The following is an 18,931-nucleotide window of genomic DNA, read 5'->3' as shown; positions in this document are numbered from 1 at the left end:
GGAGAGAGGAAAAGGAGAGAGGAGAGCAGGGCGCGAGACGTGCGGCCTGGCAACGCGCTCCGGTGAGGCAGAGTTGACAAGCAGCGGCGCGAGGAGGTTGAGGAGGTGCTCGGGGCTGCACTGCTGCTACGGCGAGGGAGGAGCACGGCGCAGGGGTTGTGGTTGGTGGATCGGGAGGAATGCACTGGTTGGGTGGCGGCGGAAATCAAGGGAGATGGTTCGGGCCGCTGGTTGGATCTGGCGGGAGAGGAAAACGAGGAGGTGGCGGCGGATGGAAAGGATGGGACAGCTCCTCGGACTAGGGTTTGACTAGAATAGGTATGGGTTAGTCTACTGTATAAAGCAAATGAAATTTAGAAAGGGGCTAGAATAACTCTCCGATCGTAATCGGACGGTCGACAAACAAATAGGTAGGAAGTCCAAAAATAAAAACGGAGATATTTTATAGATGTTTGGGGATGATCCGGACATTAAGGTAGCGACAGTCCGGGTCGGGTTCGGGACAGCTTTCGGACGCGCGAGGGGGTCGATGCACTGTGCAAAGAGGGTTTGACGGACAAGGTCAAGTGTGTGGTTGGACTGAGAAGAAAGAGGAGGAAAGCAACCTGGCAACCGTTTCCGGAGACCAGAAACGTCCGACGTTTTGACCGACTATACTGTCGCTATAGTTAAATGTTGGGGCATCAAACGAACTCCAAATGCGATGAAACTTGGCAGGTGGCCTACCTACAACAAAACAACATCGCACGCCAACTTTCATCCCATTCTGAGAACATTTTCCGGCCACTTATAAAATACTATCTCGGACGTGCCACGGGCGCGTGCAAGTGTGTCTGGGCTCAGAACGGACAACGGAAAGAACGGGGAGGTCGGGACGGATGCAAGTTTTGAAAACATGATGATGCAATGCACATGATGACATGGCAAGATGCGACACGCAAGCAAATGACATGGCAAGACAGCGAATAACTGGAAGACACCTGGCGCATCGGTCTCGGGGCGTCACAAGAAGCCATCTAGGTACTAGGTATATATGGACCCTTAGGTCCGTGGTAAACTACTCACACATCATTGGAAAGGGCGGCAAGGTTGCTGTAGAGGCCCTCCGTGATCGACCACCCCCCTCCGGCAGAGTGCCGGAAAAGGCCGCTAGATGGGATCTCATGGGAACAGAAGCTTGCGGCGGCGGAAAGTATTTTTGGTGTGCCTTCTGGTGTAGGGGGATATTTGAGGATTTATGGTGCGAAGATTAGGGTTGGAAGGTCTACAAGGGGCCCACAAGCCCAATTGGTGCCCCCCGGGGCGCACCCCCACGTCTTGTGGCCGCCTCATAGGTCTTCTGGCCTCCTCTCCATGTCTCGTGGGCTTCTTCTGGTCCAAGAAAAATCACCGTAAATTTTTATTCCGTTTGGACTCCGTTTGATATTCCTTTTCTATAGAAGTCAAAAACAAGGGGAAAACAGAAACTGGCACTGGGCACTAGGTTAATAAGTTAGTACCAAAAATAATATAAAATAGCATATTAATGCATATAAAATATCCAAAACAGATAATATAATAGCATGGAACAATAAAAAATTATAGACATATTGGAGACATATCAATGTCCTGCACCACCTCAGATGTGCGTTCCTTCCACTGCAAATTTGTATGCAGGTTTAAGGAGACACAACCTTTCCGCTGGGTAATCTTGGACCAAACCGCAAGAGCCACCAAGCAATTCCAAAGAAGATGGCATGAGCACTCCAGGTTTCGCAGGTATAGCAGAAGTAAGATTTTGGCCAGCCCATGCGCTGTAGGCGATCATTGCAGCACAGTCGGTTCTGGTGGAGGATCCCACGGCTCCTAGAACATGTGCTTGAACCCTGATCTTGATCCCCCCCCCCCCCCCCCCCCCCCAGCAGTTTCTACCTAGCTCCGCCAATGCCAGAGGGGCGGACTTTTGTGTGTCCCTTTTGCTACAGCACAGGCCCACTACCCCTCAAGCTACGGTGGAGTAAGCATCATCTATCCCATCGGGGTAGGACATGGCTGTTTTTGAGAAGGTTCCAAACTCACCTGCGCCAGCACCACTCATCATACTACTCAAAACACTACCCATCATGCTCACAAGCTCTTCTTTAAACACACTAAAACTCCAACCCAGATCTTTGGCCTGTGTAACAGCTTCAATTTAATTGAAGCGTTCATCTATTTCAGCACCATGGGAGTAGGTGCGCGCACCTACAACCTGTCCTGGAATGCCCCTCCGGGTCTCACCATCGGTGCTAACAACATTCTCTACGTTGTTGGTTGTGGCATCGTGGCCTACTTATTCAAATATAACACCACCAATCTGACTGGTTCCTACTCATGTACGTGTGTGCATATTCAGAAGGCAAGCGTGGGACAAACATGCTCTAATGAGTTGGACTGCTGCCAGATTCGTCTCGGTGGCATGCAAGGCTTTGGGCTCAGACTTGCCCGCCGCCCTAACATGTACCTAGTCTCAGATGTCAAGCTTTTCTTGTCAGCATATGGGTGCACTTTTTTGACAGATCACATTTATTTAGCTCGGATAGAACCATAATATGTCCTAGCGGCAACCTTTGACATGGCTGTCATAGACCAACCTGTGCAAGTGCTAAACTGAATGCTGCAAGCTACGCATGTGAAGGTCGAAGCTGCACGAAACTATCATTTGGACGAGGATAAAAGTGTTAGTGCCCAGATCGAGGCAATCCTTACATTATGGATGGCTGCGAAGGTATGTCCCTTCCTCATGATGTACTCCTTGCTTTAATGTAATTCATCAAAGTTTATGTTACTCTAGTATAAAGAAGCTAAATCTATGTAAGTTGTGAGAATTTGTTACATGGCCATAACACCTATTCACGTCGTCACCTTTTCAAAATAACTTAGAAAGAGAATACCTTAGGTACCTTGATTAAAAAATAGTAATAGCATGACATACATCAATTAGGTTTCATTTAACTAACATGGAACTAGCCGGGGAAGGGGGGGGCATTTGCCCTCCCGATAGTCTAAAATAAACACATCAATTAGGTGCAATGGGGTATATCATATAGTATAACCATTTCTTTGTGGAATAACGCTATAGTTTCTTTCTTATGCAAGTAAAATTCATTTAGAACATTTGGCTACATATTCGATTGCCGCAATATATTTTCAGACTTTTCTTCCACTTCAAAAATATTAAAATTCAGCATAGCAACACCTTTAAGATCTCCCTCGCAAAAAAACAACTTTAATATCTGCACTTTCTGTAATAAAGCACCTGTGATAACTGATAAATAACTTTGACACATTGCTTGTTTCATCAATTCATCATTTAGATAACCGACAAAATGAAAGGCCTTGTTTGAGCTGAAAAAGAAAATACAAAACGCATTCATCACTACATATGGTGTTATGTATGTATGCCCGCGAAATCATGATCACCACATCAGGATGATAAACACGAGTGGCCCATCAACTGAAGCACTGGACATCTGAAGATTATCTTTAGATGTAAGGCAGGAAGAATCAAACAAACGTAAGAAACCTGAATCCTTAATAAACAAGACACATGAAACATGATTTTCGAAACAGATCTATGCTATAGATTAAAACTCACATCTCACTTTTTAGGGGGTTTTGAGAGAACTTAACTACCCCCCTCCCCCTAAAAACTTGTAAAGGGAATTCTCGTCCATCCACTTAATCCTCTGATTTATTTGGCAATGGAAAAATCTTCCAAACAACCGACTGATCTTCTCGCCGCATCCGCCGCTCGTGCGGCCGTTAGATCACGATCCACTGGCCTGTTGGATCATGGTTGCGTGTACACCTTGCGACCATGCACTGCTTGCCTATGGCGATAGCAAGCAACGATGACCACATGTGCGAGGCAACATCGTTCGATCCCTCAATTGCAAAAAACCTTGTAAAAATTATTCTGCGATAGGACCTTTGTTGCGAAAAATTTCTACAACGAGACCTCTGTTGCAGAAAAACTCATAAAAATGATTCTGCAACAAGACCTCTATTGCAAAAAAATCCGCAACAAGACCTCCGTTGTAAACAAAATCTGTAACAAGACCTCAGCTACAGAAAATACCAAAACAACACACTTGTTGCAAAGATGACTTGTCGCATAGGTAGATCGGACGTCATCGGCAGCTCCATCCAATGGTCACCGATGCAACGGATCTTTTTATATTATCCGCCGGCGGACGCGTAGCATCTCCCGCTTTGGTAATTAATTAGAGACAAATTGTTTTCTCCTAGACAAAATCACAACGTCCTGCATGATTACTAGTTCATCCTAGCGTGTTTCCGGCCGGCTCCCGCCAGCCGGTTGGCCGACCCTTCCCTGTGCACTTCCTCGCCACTGCATCTTACCCTGCCTTTCCCACCTTGAGGCTACGTTCGGTTATCCTCACCCCCGCCGGGATCAGATCGAAACCCCGTCGATCCCCGTGGATTTCTCCCCGGCTGGGGTCAGATCCCAGTCTGGCTTATAACAGCCTTCGGTTAGACCCGGCCGGGATTAGTTCCCTCTGAAACCCCGTGAAAATCGCCGGGAAACGACTCACGCGTCCCGCCTCGTGGAAACAAACCCCGTCTCTGTCTCGCTTTCTCTCGCCCGACCTTCCTCATGTCGTGGCGGCGCCGGCGGCAGCGCCGTACAAGGAGGGCAGCAGCAGCAGTGCTACTGGAGGAGACTGCGATGGCGTCCTCCTCACCACCCCCTCCCCCCGCGCTCTCCTCCCTCTCCCCTGTCCAACCGGCGCCACCGCATCTAGTTGCAACGGCTCAAGCTCGGCGGCGACCCGGACCAAACTGACGGCGGCGACCCGGACAAGCCTTCTAGATCTGGTGGGTGGCGGCCCTCTCCCTCCGACCTCCTTTGGTTCCAGGACGCAGAGGTCCCTCCGCTGCCTCCGTCAGTCGTGCGTGTACGGCCCTGCCTTCCGGCTGCAGTTTTGGCGTCCGGAGTGGCGCACTTCAGCGGGCGTCGGAGACGCTACCGGAGCAGATAGCGATGGCGCGGTTCCTCCTTCCCCTTCTCCCCTTTTCAACTGTCGGCACAACAGGGAAGCGGCACGAGCTCGGCGGCTACCTAGACAGCCATGGAGCCCGGCTGAAACTCTAGCTGGACTTCGACCAATCTCCCCCGCCGCCTCACGTCGGAGAAGAGGAGGTCGCCGGCGACAAGACCTTCAGGTTGGCTCTCTCTTTCTCTCTCTCTCTCTCTCTCTCTCTCTCTCTCTCTCTGTGCTTCTCCCCTATCTACTTTCCGTGCTCTATCTATAGCAAGGGATTAACCGAATGCGTAACAATTGACATGGATTGCATGGTGACATGTATTTGTTCCCCAAGGGGATTTGGTGCAGAGTGGGGGATCACCCAATCCTCTAGAGGATTAAATCCACCAGAGGATTAAACACTCCTGAACCGAACAAGGCCTGAGGAGGTTCAGGAACATCCCGTCTTAGAACAGCAAGACACCGAACAGGCACAACACCATGTCGAGCTTCTCACAGCATCCACATTCTAGCATACGGTGTTGGGGCGCGCCCGTGGCACGCCTCTTGAGGGGGAGTTGGGCGATGCCTGGTTGTACTCGCCCCTTTAACTCTCTTTTCTATTCTAATTACCGTTTGGTATGATTGCTTTAATTAAGAAACTTAGCAGCCGAAATAGAAATGTATACTCTACAAAGAAAGCCCATTATGAATCTGAACATGAAACATCTGACTGACAATAGTGCACTTAACATAAGCAACAACATAGGTTTAGCATCTTGAAAAGCATGTGATAAGAGGGCCCAAAAGCAAACCATAAGTTATCACAGGATATAGCATAATTAGGAATACTTAGTGCTACATTATATTAGATTATATTGACACAGGGGTTGTAGCGTCTTCGATGGTGCATCTAGAGGCAGTGCACGGTGACAACAAGGCGGCACTTTGAAGTGATCTGAAACAGAATGCACAGATGTCTCTTTCGTGAATGTTGACGCAGCGACGAAACTCAGACCAGTTGGTGGTTATAGTGGCCCTCTTATTAGTTCCTAGCATGATGCGACATTCGGCGAGCAGATGGCCGTCTGCAAGTCTGACCATGAGTGTATATCATTGTTTCGATCAATGTAGTCCAGCAGGTTCTCTTCAAGTATAGTTATTAAACTGAAAATACTGGTAGAAGAAAGCAAGTTATTTACATGGACAGAAATTGTTGTGTGATATGGAAGATAAGAGCGTGTTCTATGGATATTAATGATATTAATGGTGATAGCAAAGTACTGTTATTGACTACACGTCTTGAGGACCCAAATTTATGAATGCTCAAGTAAAATGGCTGACGAAAGAGCAAAGAGAAGTCAATATTTCTGGTGTCCAGTTGATGATTTGAGTATGTACTGCCTACTTTTGTAAGATGACTAAACTACTGACTGTTAAGTAGTATGAACATAACAGAAATTTTTATATGTTAAGCATGGATAGAACAATAGTATAAATAAGAAACTCTGTATGCAACTTTCGTTTGTATCATCACAAACTTACAGCTGTAAATATAATTAAAATGCATAAGAAAACAGCATTGTATATTCTGTAAAATGGCTGGTGAAGCTCATGAAAAAATTCTCGTCTATATCGTGTGCATTTGTTCGTATTACATGGATGAAAAATGTGAGATGGAAAAGACATCAACCTACAATAAACCTCTTCCAGATTTAGTAACAACTTAAATACAAGAATGAAGAGCTGGTCTAAAAGAGAGTGCCAATTCTAAGTTCGTGGAGAATGCATGCATACCAGTGTACATTGTCAGCAACCATCATATATCAATCATGCAAAAAATGCAATCACATACACACACGTTTATTTTCATCAGCACAATACAGTGATCCCATGTAATCAACGATACTTGTTGAGAGAAACCAAGCATGTGAGTGACTTAGTAGCAGGGACAAATAACAGAGAAGGGACGACCTGGAGACAAGCGATGTCGATGCTCTGGCGCATGATGTCGATGAGCTCGTCGTCGTAGTCGACGACGGAGCAGCGGTCGATCCAGATGTCGAAGGATCCGTGATTGTTATGGATGCCGTCGATGTCGTGGTTGCGGCCGGCCTCGAACTGGACTGGAATAATTCAGAATTAGTACCGATGACATTTGGCAGCAATAAAATACTAATGCATCTAATTATGATGCCATATGTGGCCAGTAAACAAACCCAGAGCAAGAAGTGTGTTATCATCGGTAGCACGGTTAGCCTCCTCCAGCATCTTAACAATGGAAAGGCAAACAACAACGGAAAGATGCTCATGTGCTCAACTAATAACCAAAGTAAATATGGCCAATAAATAACCTATCCCATTTGGTTTTGCCTTGCATCATGCCAAGGTAAGAACATCAAAAGGATGTAACTTTGCTAGCCTAGTCCTTGGTGCAGGACTGACGATAGGTAGAAAGCCTCGATTTGAACAACAAAGTATATATTGTACGGAAAAAGTATACCATTATATTTATATGGGAAAGAAGTTTACGATGGTACATTTTGTAGGCATGTAACATATATTTTGTTGGTCAAGCCCATGATCAAGGTTCAGAAATGAGATTGATATGGGGCTTATAGAAGGGGAAAATGGAAATTATGGTCACCGGTTAGTATTGGGGTTTGATTTTTACTGGTGGTAGATAAGATCCACCATTAGTTTCCATGGAATTGGAGGGGCAGTAAATTGCTTTTGGAGATACGAGTGAAGGAAACACACGAGCAGAAGACAATGGAGGAACAAGAAAGCAGAAAACACCTGGTTCTGTTTACGTAAATGTTGCTACTTTGCTTTAGTCCAGCCAAGTAAAAAAGAGAGACAGTGAAACTGGAAATGTTCTAAAAAAAGTGAAACTGGAAACGAAATAAAAGAGGTTCCCGTACACCATTGTCTTTTTGTTCGTGCGACCGTCCATCTGCATGTAAACTGGCGAAGGAGATCGGACGAGGCAGAGACCTGTTACCTTGCTGCAGGGGCCGTGGTAGTGGGTGAGGGTGTAGGCAATGGTGTAGGAGACAACAAAGACGAAGGTGTTGAAGAGTGCAACTGACCCACCGGACAGCACCCGAGAACGGGAACGAACGACAAAATTTAGCCAGGGCATAAATTAACACATGATAGCAAGTCTAAAATCTTCCAAAAAAAGGTTGCAATAACTGGACAAAGGTGCACTTGTAACTCAGTTGAATCTAGACTAACTACTCTAGAGTTGAATCTAGACTAACTACTCTAGAGCTCCATGCTGCAACAACGGATGCTTGTTGCAAAATTTAAGAGAGGCTATTGAGGTTACCTTTACCTAGGTGAAGATTTCCTTTGACAAGAACTTGCCTTTCTGATCTATGCCCACCACGTTGATGTTACATCTCTAAGTTCTCCTGCAACAAAGAAAGATCTTAATGAATAGAGCAAATCAAATCTGCTGAATCAAACAGGTAAGCTTCCTGTCTTTGTTTACATGCTTTTTCCTAAGCTTCAATGTTTAAAAGGTAGCTAGCACTCTGTAATCATACATGAGTTATAATCATATAGCCATATGGCAATGGCAGGAGAAGATATTGTCAAATGTAAACTCTGAAAATTCTAAATTGACAACAGAAAAATAATGACATGAACATAAAAGGCATGCATCTCCTACAACTGAAGCACGTACATCTAGCAAATTAAAGCACTCGTCCGTGTAATTAGTTTCAGATTAAGCTTTCGCACATTACCATGCATCTTTTAGAAGGAAGAAATCATACATCACCCAAAAACTACACAAAGGTTAACTAGGTGAAGATAGGAAGAAGGTGCTGCCGTCTCCTTGCTCTCCTTTTCGGCACATTGGACCCATGTGACCGAAAGCCGCCGGCGCCCTCTTCCTCCTCCGCCACCGCCATCCTCGCCACACGGCTTCAGCTCCCAAACCAGCGGCGCCGCCATCCTCCCGACGCAGCTGCAGGTTGCCGAACCACAACCGGAGCAGCGCCAGCCCCCCCCCCCCCCCCCTCACGCGGTCCCCATAGACCTTGCCGGCACACTCGACATCGCGGAGGCAGCCCGAGTCCGGGCCTCCATGCCGGCGGCGTGCGGCGCAAACGGGAGGCCTGGTCCCGCGTGACGGAGAGATCCGACGCACCGTCAATAAGCAAAATTAAATTAACAGATTGGAAGCATATAAGATTCAGAAATACTCTAAGAACATGAGTCACATTTTAGCAAATTAAGAGGCTTACATCACAACATTTTCACCATGAACAGAACTTTCCTCAGTGTTCTAGACAAGCTTGATATGCTTTCTCATGGGAGGTGTAGCTTTGGTCTTATAGTCTGCATCATACGCCACAAAGCAGCTTCTTTTGCTTTCTGTACAGTAGGAACTACGAGAAAAAAGTAGCTCAATTCAGTATCACGCCTTCATATATTTCCATGAGACCATTAGTAGAATAAAAAGGCATTCTCATGTAATACAATAAGGGGGAGAACACAATAAAATAACTTGAAGGCACATCAAATACTAATTAGTACAACAACAATATCAAGCAGATGACATATTAGATACAGGAATTTATCTATTTATCAACAAATTAGCAATTAGCGTGATAAGAATTTATTTATTCATCAAATACTAATTAGTACAGCAACAATATCAAGCAGCAGATGACATGTTAGATATAGGAATTTATCTATTCATCAACTAATTAGCATGATCCTAGAGTACACAGAGTAGCATTATTATAGGGTGTTTAAACCTGGATCTGCAAAATGCAATGAAATAATAGGTCAAGTAAATTAGGACAAACCTGCATATAGGAAAAACAAGCACATCAACATAGCCAATCACACCCTCCTGTAGCTGTACATAACTTGGTTGTGTGTGGCAGCCATATTGGGAATATTTGGTGGAGCAAACCTGAAGCACCAACCACAACAAACAGGATCACCAAGGGAACAACCAAACAAAATTTGATTCATAGAATGCAGTGGCATGGTGATCCAGAACTGAGAGTGAAGATACCAATGCCATGACCACTTCATATAGTTCAATCTTCACTTCCTAGGTCAATATATAGGGATCAACACTTGAACACATTGTTTAACCTATAAGCTTTTTCCTTGCTTGTCAAGCAGATCTGAAAATGCAAAGACGAAAAGATTAGACCTCAATAATGACTGAAGGCAGAAAAACATGGATTAACCAAGTACCCAAAAATAAATGGATTTCACTAAGTCAGTTCATAGCATATGTTATTGCTTAATTACCATGTGTAATTATTTTAACTAATTACCTTACTATCTTTAACACCTCATAATAGCTAATGTCTTCTTGGGAGGCCATCTGATACTATATGATCCGAATAAAAAAGCATACACGTCAGAGTTTGCCTGTCATGAAGAGAAATAAGAAAAGTACAACAGTGAGACTTAATAGCAATGGTAACAGCAGGTTAGAAAGAGAAATATTGTTTAACAACACAACATGGAGCAGACAGAGGTGTCAGTACAAGAAATGCCTTTCAGAAGTTACCTGGGTGAAATGGAAAATCAATAGACAAGCACATCTTATCCTTTGGCATCACAAAAATGTCCAGCAACAGTCAAACCAGTCAGGTCTACACGAGCACGGCCACCCCGGGGGCTCATTCATTTGCCCATAGACAAGAGCACACTTGCTTTCACTCTGCCACAAACAATGATTTTGTAAGGAAGGATAACTTGCAGATATGAAACTTCACAACTAAAATTTCAAAATCTGTAGCTTGGTAACATGACTAAACTTTCTAAATTTCAAGCAATACCAAACAACATTACTTACAAGTTATGACACTGCAAAATAGAGTACACTTTGACAGTAGTGCAACTTGCATTTGACGAGAACCAGGGCATCTTCCTACAAAATGATCAGCTTTAAGCGTCGAAATGATAACTATATCACACATGACTCCTGACCACCAGACCATTAGACAACACATAATGGCAGCCATAGTGCTGAACTTCACACTGGTAAAGCACAAGGATAGCAAGGTTTCCAGTAAAAGCTAACAGACACATAAAACCGAGAAATGTTCGGAAGCATTAGAAGTCAGCACATATGGGATTTAGTAAATCAATTACCTCAGATTTTGGAAGGAATATCAAGGAAATGAAGGATATGTAGCCCAGGACTTCCCAGTCGCCTTGTTCCTTTCAGCTGATGTAGGAAAAGATCAATCAAAAGATCAAAAAATCCACAGCGTGTGTCACCCACTGAAGCCATGCAAGCTCTAGGCCTACTTGATCCCTCGATTAATTAGTCAGAAACCCATTGCATGGAGTAGTACTTATCCCCCACCCGACGGCATGAGTAGTGTGTCCTAAGGGATTACCCGCTCTAAATTCGAACGCCGCTGCTACTGACTTGATTTCTTTGATCCTTATTTGACCGGCCCACATCCAAGTCAATACGCTAGTTAATTCAGAGTGGCAACACGAAACATACACTCAACCATGCACACCAGCACAAGCACAGCATGCGCACACCACACATCTAGCACACGCGCACGCCTCCAGCAGCATGATCACCACACGCACGCCACCGACAGCACGCAGCCCACGCACAAGCACAACACGAACGGACGCCCATGCCGAGATTCACTGCTAGACCGCATCGAAGTCGCATCGAAAGAATTGAAAAACAAGAGAGGGAGGGAGCAAGGATCTGAGGAGCGTACCTATGAATAGGCGAGCTGTTGTTTCCTGCCGTCTAGCTGCTGCTGCTTTCGACCGGCGTCCTCGTCCATCTCTAGGCGCTAGGCGATGGCGACGACGTCACACATGGCTCTAGTCGGTGGCGTGGGAGGGAGGAGGATGCTGGCGACGGAGATGGGCCAGCGGAGGAGGGGCCACCATCACTGGGCAGAGGAGGGGGCGGGAAGAGGCGATGAGGAAGGACGGGGGCGGCGGCGGCGGCGAAAAGAGGGGGAGTCGTGGTGGAGGCAGGTGTGGTGGCGGCGGCAACCCTAGGAGAGGCGAAGAGAATGGGGGTGGGTTGAGAAGAAAATGCGGCCTCTATCTGTTTAAGTTCCAAGAAAAAATTCCTTACTTGACATTGTTTTAAAATCCGGTTCCTTATTTGACACTGGAAAAGTTTCTTTTTCCTATTTAACACTAGTCCTAAATTTTATTCCCTATACGACACTTCCATCTATTTTGAGCGTAAATGATACCTGAAAAGACGATTTTGCCCCTCATGCAGTATGTGTGTGCGCGCGCGTGTGTGCTGTTGCGTGTGTGGGTGCACACGCACATGTGTGCTGCAGATGTGTGTGTGCATGTGTGCTGCTGCGTGTGTGTTTGCTGTTGTGTGCCTATGTGTTGCCTGCGTGTGTGCTGCTGCGTGTGTGTATGTGTGTGTGCTGCTGCTACGTGTGTGTTGCTGCGTGTGTGCGCGCGTGCATGTGTGTTGCTGCGTGTGTGTGCATGCGCGCGTGCGTGTGTGTGTTGTTGCATGTGTGCTCCTGCCCTCGCGCTGATGCTACGTGTGCGCTATTGCCCCCACACACATACCACATGAGGGGTAAAAGAATCTTTTCAGGTGTTATTTAGGCTCAAAATGGACTGAAATGTCATATAGAGAATAAAATTTAAAACTTATGTTAAATAGAAAAAAAAACTTTTTCAGTATCAAATAAGGAAGCAGATTTTAAGATAATGTCAAATAAGGAATTTTCTTCAGTTCCAACGCCTTTTCTCTGGCTGACCCACATGATTCAGGATAAAAATTATTCTCTCCAGCCCCTTCTGGCCACGTGGTATAGTCCAGCTTCCGCTCTTTCTACACACGTTAATGCGTTTAATTACGCCTGAATCCAGGTGTCAAGTTACTACTTGCTTCGACGGATGGTCTCCGGTTCTATTTTTCTAATTCATTGATTGATAATCTCAACTAGGAACGAGAAGTCCAGACTTGATCTTGTTAGAGGGGAGAAAGAGGTTTGGTGGAATAGTTCTTGTATTGCTTGAGCCTCGTGGACATATATATAGAAGTACAATCATCTACTTAGAGTACAAGACAAGTTAGAACAAATCCTAATCTATCGCGTCTTTCCTAATAAACATTATACTCAACATCCCCCCGTAGTCACAACGGTAGCGACGGTGAGACTGGAGAAAAATCCGAAGGCAAGCCGACGGACCCCCCCCCCCCCCCCACAGTGGTAACGGGCGACGCATCGCGGAGTCGTGACTGGAGTGGCAACCGACGAGGTTGCTCAAGCAAGGTGATAGCCCTTTGTGCCGTTTGTCAATGTAGCCGAGAGCGTGGGTGGTGGAGCCGTGGTCGAGGTAGCCGTGCGGAGAATGTCGTGGTCGATGTCGAGTCGGGGTGGCCGGTGTCGAGGAAGTCACTGTGGAGCTGCGGGCGCAAGAGGGCGCCGAGTTAGCATGGGCGCAGTGGTGTCGAAGTAGGGGTGCGCCGGAAAGAAAATGTTGTTGACGACGCGTCGCGGCGGGTTTGCCAAGCCCGGGGACACATCGTGGACGAAGGCACGCACTGGTGTTGCCAGCACCGGGCATGCGTAGACGAACGAAGACGAAGTTGACGAAGCGTCGACCAGGCTTGCCAGGCCCGGGGACACGTCGTGGATGAAGGCACACATCGGTGTTGCCAGCACCGGGCATGCGTAGACGAGGGACCTGCACGAGCCGTACACCATGTCGGAGAAGTCAAAGGGGCCAGCAGAGAAGAACTCGACGACGATTTGCGGCGTCCATCGGCGCGGTGCCGATGTCACCAACGGTGGTCGGAGTAGACGAAGTGGTCGGGGTAGATGACGACGACGCTGGCGACGGGCTGGTGCTGGACGAAGACGAACGGTGTGGACGGGCGGCGGCGGCAGCTACGGAGGTAGCCGCGGCGGTGGCCGAAGAAGAGCGGCGGCGGCGGCCTGACGGCGGCGGCAGCGGCTAGGTTAGAAGTGCGGCGGCGGTGCTCGAAGTAGGCGAAGAACCCTGACAGCGTGACGAAGACCGACGCGGACGGTGGCGTTCCCGCGCCAAGGAAGACGGCGCGGCGCATACCACGGGAGGTCGACGCGCGGTGACGACGGAGCTGACCGCGGGCCGCGGCGCTACGGCCCGAAGGGGCGACGTAGCGGCGGCAGGCGGGTCGGGGCGACGGGGGGAAGACCTCGGGGCGGCAGCGGGGACCGCGCGCCGCGACGCTGCGGCCCAAAGGGGCGATGCAACGGCGGTGCGCGAGTCGGTGCAGCCGCGGGGACGACCTCGGGGCGGCGGCGGGTACCGTGTATCACGGCACTACGGACCAAAGGGGCGACGCAGCGGCGACGTACGAGTCGATGCAACCGCGAAGAGAACCATGGGGCGGCGGCGCTGCAGCCCGACAGGGCGACGCAGCGGCAGCCCGATGCTCGATCGGCGGAGAGGCGCGCTGAACTCGGGGACGATCTTTACGGGACCTGCAGAGGCACGCATAGCCGACGGGTCAGGTCGGTCGCGCGGCGTAGATGAGGCAGATCGCGGCGGCGAGCGGGTGATCAAGCCGATCGCGCGCGAGGTCGGGGACGCCGCTCGGTGGAGGCATGGTGGCGGCAGAGTCTGAGATGAAGCCGGCGACGACAGACGCCGTGGGACGTCGCGGACGACCTTGTCAGCACCGGCACCCGGGCTGCCAAAGCAGCGCCAGCGCCCGGGCAGCGAGGCCCGAGCGACCAACGGAGCAGCGGCGTCCGAGTTGAGGTAGCCGACGAGCCTCACGTAGCCGTCCTGACGCAGCCGAGAACGAGGCCGGCGAGGTAGACCGCCGGGCCGCCGTGCAGACGCGACGGAGGCGGGTGACGTGGATCGATGGGCGGGCCGGCACGTGAGCGACGGCTATGATTGGTCGTCACATGGCGCGAGACCGTCGGGTCGGGACGATGCAGGTGTCCCGGTCGGAGCAGGATTGTTGGAAATATGCCCTAGAGGCAATAATAAAAGTATTATTATTATATTTCTTTGTTCATGATAATTGTCTTTATTCATGCTATAATTGTATTATCCGGAAATCGTAATACATGTGTGAATAACAGACACCAACATGTCCCTAGTAAGCCTCTAGTTGACTAGCTCGTTGATCAACAGATAGTCATGGTTTCCTGGCTATGAACATTGGATGTCATTGATAACGGGATCACGTCATTAGGAGAATGATGTGATGGACAAGACCCAATCCTAAGCATAGCGCAAGATCGTGTAGTTCGTTTGCTAGAGCTTTTCCAATGTCAAGTATCTTTTCCTTTGACCATGAGATCGTATAACTCCCGGATACCGTAGGAGTGCTTTGGGTGTACCAAACGTCACAACGTAACTAGGTGACTATAAAGGTGCACTACAGGTATCTCCGAAAGTGTCTGTTGGGTTGACACGGACCGAGACTGGGATTTGTCACTCCGTATGACGGAGAGGTATCACTGGGCCCACTCAGTAATGCATCATCATAATGAGCTCAAAGTGACCAAGTGTCTGGTCACGGGATCATGCCTTACGGTACGAGTAAAGTGACTTGCCGGTAACGAGATTGAACAAGGTATTGGGATACCGACGATCGAATCTCGGGCAAGTAACATACCGATTGACAAAGGGAATTGTATGCGGGGTTGATTGAATCCTCGACATCGTGGTTCATCCGATGAGATCATCGTGGAGTATGTGGGAGCCAACATGGGTATCCAGATCCCGCTGTTGGTTATTGACCGGAGAGTCGTCTCGGTCATGTCTACATGTCTCCCGAACCCGTAGGGTCTACACACTTAAGGTTCAGTGACGCTAGGGTTGTAGGGATATGTATATGCAGTAACCCGAATGTTGTTCGGAGTCCCGGATGAGATCCCGGACATCACGAGGAGTTCCGGAATGGTCCGGAGGTAAAGATTTATATATGGGAAGTCCTGTTTCGGGCATCGGGACAAGTTTCGGGGTTATCGGTATTGTACCGGGACCACCGGAAGGGTTCCGGGGGTCCACCGGGTGGGTCCACCTATCCCGGGGGCCACATGGGCTATAAGGGGGTGCGCCTTGGCCTACATGGGCCAAGGGCACCAGCCCCAAGAGGCCCATGCGCCTAGGGTTACAAGGGGAAAGAGTCCTAGGAGGGGAAGGCACCTCCTAGGTGCCTTGGGGGGGAGGGACTCTCCCTTGGCCGCCGCCCCACCCTAGGAGATTGGATCTCCTAGGGCCGGCGCCCCCCCTTGGCCCTCCTATATATAGTGGGGGAAGGAGGGCTTTCATCCCACGCCTTTGGTTGCCTCCTTCTCCCTCTCCAACACCTCCTCCCCCTCCAAAGCGCTTGGCGAAGCCCTGCCGGAGTACTGCAGCTCCATCAACACCACGCCGTCGTGCTGCTGCTGGTGCCATCTCCCTCAACCTCTCCTCTCCCCTTGCTGGATCAAGAAGGAGGAGACGTGGCTGTTCCGTACGTGTGTTGAACGCGGAGGTGCCGTCCGTTCGGTGCTAGGATCTCTGGTGATTTGGATCACGTCGTGTACGACTACCTCATCCCCGTTCCTTGAACGCTTCCGCTTGCGATCTACAAAGGTATGTAGATGCATCTAATCACTCGTTGCTAGATGAACTCCTAGATGGATCTTGGTGAAACCGTAGGAAAATTTTTGTTTTCTGCAACGTTCCCCAACAGTGGCATCATGAGCTAGGTCTATGCGTAGTTCTTCTTGCACGAGTAGAACACAATTTGTTGTGGGCGTTGATGTTGTCAACTTTCTTGCCGCTACTAGTCTTATCTTGCTTCAACGGTATTGTGGGATGAAGCGGCCCGGACCAACCTTACACGTATACTTACGTGAGACCGGTTCCACCGACTAACATGCACTAGTTGCATAAGGTGGCTGGCGGGTGTCTGTCTCTCCTACTTTAGTTGGAGCGGATTCGATGAACAGGGTCCTTATGAAGGGTAAATATAAGTTGACAAATCACGTTGTGGCTTTCACGTAGGTAAGAAAACGTTCTTGCTAGAACCCTAATTCAGCCACGTAAAAACTTGCAACAACAATTAGAGGACGTCTAACTTGTTTTTGCAGCAAGTGGTTTGTGATATGATATGGCCAAAGTTGTGATGAATGATGAATGATCTATATGTGATGTATGAGATGTTCATGCTATTGTAATAGGAATCACGACTTGCATGTCGATGAGTATGACAACTGGCAGGAGCCATAGGAGTTGTCTTTATTCTTTTATATTACCTGCGTGTCATTGAGAAACGCCATGTAAATTACTTTACTTTATTGCTAAACGCGTTAGCCATAGTAGTAGAAGTAATAGTTGGCGAGCAACTTCATGGAGACACGATGATGGAGATCATGATGATGGAGAGCATGGTGTCAAGCCGGTGACAAGATGATCATGGAGCCCCAAGATGGAGATCAAAGGAGCTATGTGATATTGGCCATATCATGTCACGTTTATTATTTGATTGCATGTGATGTTTATCATGTTTTTGCATCTTGTTTACTTAGAACGACGGTAATAAATAAGATGATCCCTCATAACAATTTCAAGAACTGTTCTCCCCTAACTGTGCTCCGTTGCTAAAGTTCGTCGTTTCGAAGCACGCCGTGATGATCGGGTGTGATAGATCCTTACGTTCACATACAACGGGTGTAAGACAGTTTTACACATGCAAAACACTTAGGGTTAACTTGACGAGCCTAGCATGTACAGACATGGCCTCGGAACACAGAAGACCGAAAGGTCGAGCATGAGTCATATAGAAGATACGATCAACATGAAGATGTTCACCGACGTTGACTAGTCCGTCTCACGTGATGATCGGACACGGTCTAGTTAACTCGGATCATGTAATACTTAGATGACTAGAGGGATGTCTAATCTAAGTGGGAGTTCATTAATAATTTGATTAGATGAACTTAATTATCATGAACTTAGTCTAAAATCTTTGCAATATGTCTTGTAGATCAAATGGCCAACGTTGTATTCAATTTCAACGCGTTCCTAGAGAAAACCAAGCTGAAAGACGATGGCAGCAACTATATGGACCGGGTCCGAAACCTGAGGATCATCCTCATAGCTGCCAAGAAAGATTATGTCCTACAAGCACCGCTAGGTGATCCACCCGTCCCACAGAACCAAGATGTTATGAACGCTTGGCAGACACGTGCTGATGACTACTCCCTCGTTCAGTGCGGCATGCTTTACAGCTTAGAGTCGGGGCTCCAAAAGCGTTTTGAGAGACATGGAGCATATGAGATGTTCGAAGAGCTGAAAATGGTTTTTCAAACTCATGCCCGGGTCGAGAGATATGAAGTCTCCGACAAATTCTTCAGCTGTAAGATGGAGGAAAATAGTTCTGTCAGTGAGCACATACTCACTATGTCTGGGTTGCATAACCGCTTGACTCAGCTGGGAGTTAATCTCCCGGATGACGCGGTCATTGATAGAATCCTCCAGTCGCTTCCACCAAGCTACAAGAGCTTTGTGATGAACTTCAATATGCAGGGGATGCAAAAGACCATTCCTGAGGTATTTGCAATGCTGAAATCAGCAGAGGTAGAAGTCAAGAAGGAACATCAAGTGTTGATGGTAAATAAAACCACTAAGTTCAAGAAGGGCAAGGGTAAAAAGAACTTCAAGAAGGACGGCAAGGAAGTTGCCGCGCCTGGCAAGCAAGCTGCCGGGAAGAAGTCAAAGAATGGACCCAAGCCTGAGACAGAGTGCTTTTATTGCAAAGGGAAGGGTCACTGGAAGTGGAACTGCCCCAAATACTTAGCGGATAAGAAGGCCGGCAACACCAAAGGTATATTTGATATATACGTAATTGATGTGTACCTTACCAGTACTCATAGTAACTCCTGGGTATTTGATACCGGTGCCGTTGCTCATATTTG

At 47.9% G+C, this 18,931-nt stretch overlaps 1 long non-coding RNA gene across 24 annotated transcripts; it reads right to left on the bottom strand.

The window, feature by feature from the left end:
* Nucleotides 1-5,664: 5,664 nt before the first annotated feature.
* Nucleotides 5,665-12,071, bottom strand: LOC125525712 (uncharacterized). 24 transcript variants are annotated; one of them, XR_015611058.1, is made up of 12 exons: nucleotides 11,744-12,071; nucleotides 11,148-11,223; nucleotides 10,849-10,923; nucleotides 10,561-10,713; nucleotides 10,322-10,418; nucleotides 10,051-10,165; nucleotides 9,836-9,945; nucleotides 9,269-9,412; nucleotides 8,795-9,139; nucleotides 8,344-8,428; nucleotides 8,014-8,096; nucleotides 6,852-7,135 (listed from the first exon to the last, which is right to left on the bottom strand). It is a non-coding gene; the product is annotated as an uncharacterized LOC125525712 (long non-coding RNA). The 24 variants fall into 24 exon arrangements; XR_015611047.1 differs by lacking the exon at nucleotides 8,014-8,096 and adding an exon at nucleotides 5,665-6,185 and having other exon boundaries at nucleotides 6,984-7,135; nucleotides 8,344-9,139; XR_015611054.1 differs by having other exon boundaries at nucleotides 7,934-8,096; nucleotides 8,344-9,139.
* Nucleotides 12,072-18,931: the final 6,860 nt, after the last annotated feature.

This window comes from Triticum urartu, chromosome 7A (assembly GCF_056163025.1).
Source record: "Triticum urartu cultivar PI428250 chromosome 7A, HENAU_Tu73, whole genome shotgun sequence".
Taxonomy (NCBI): Eukaryota; Viridiplantae; Streptophyta; class Magnoliopsida; order Poales; family Poaceae; genus Triticum; species Triticum urartu.
This window is presented reverse-complemented; position numbering and strand designations above follow the sequence as displayed.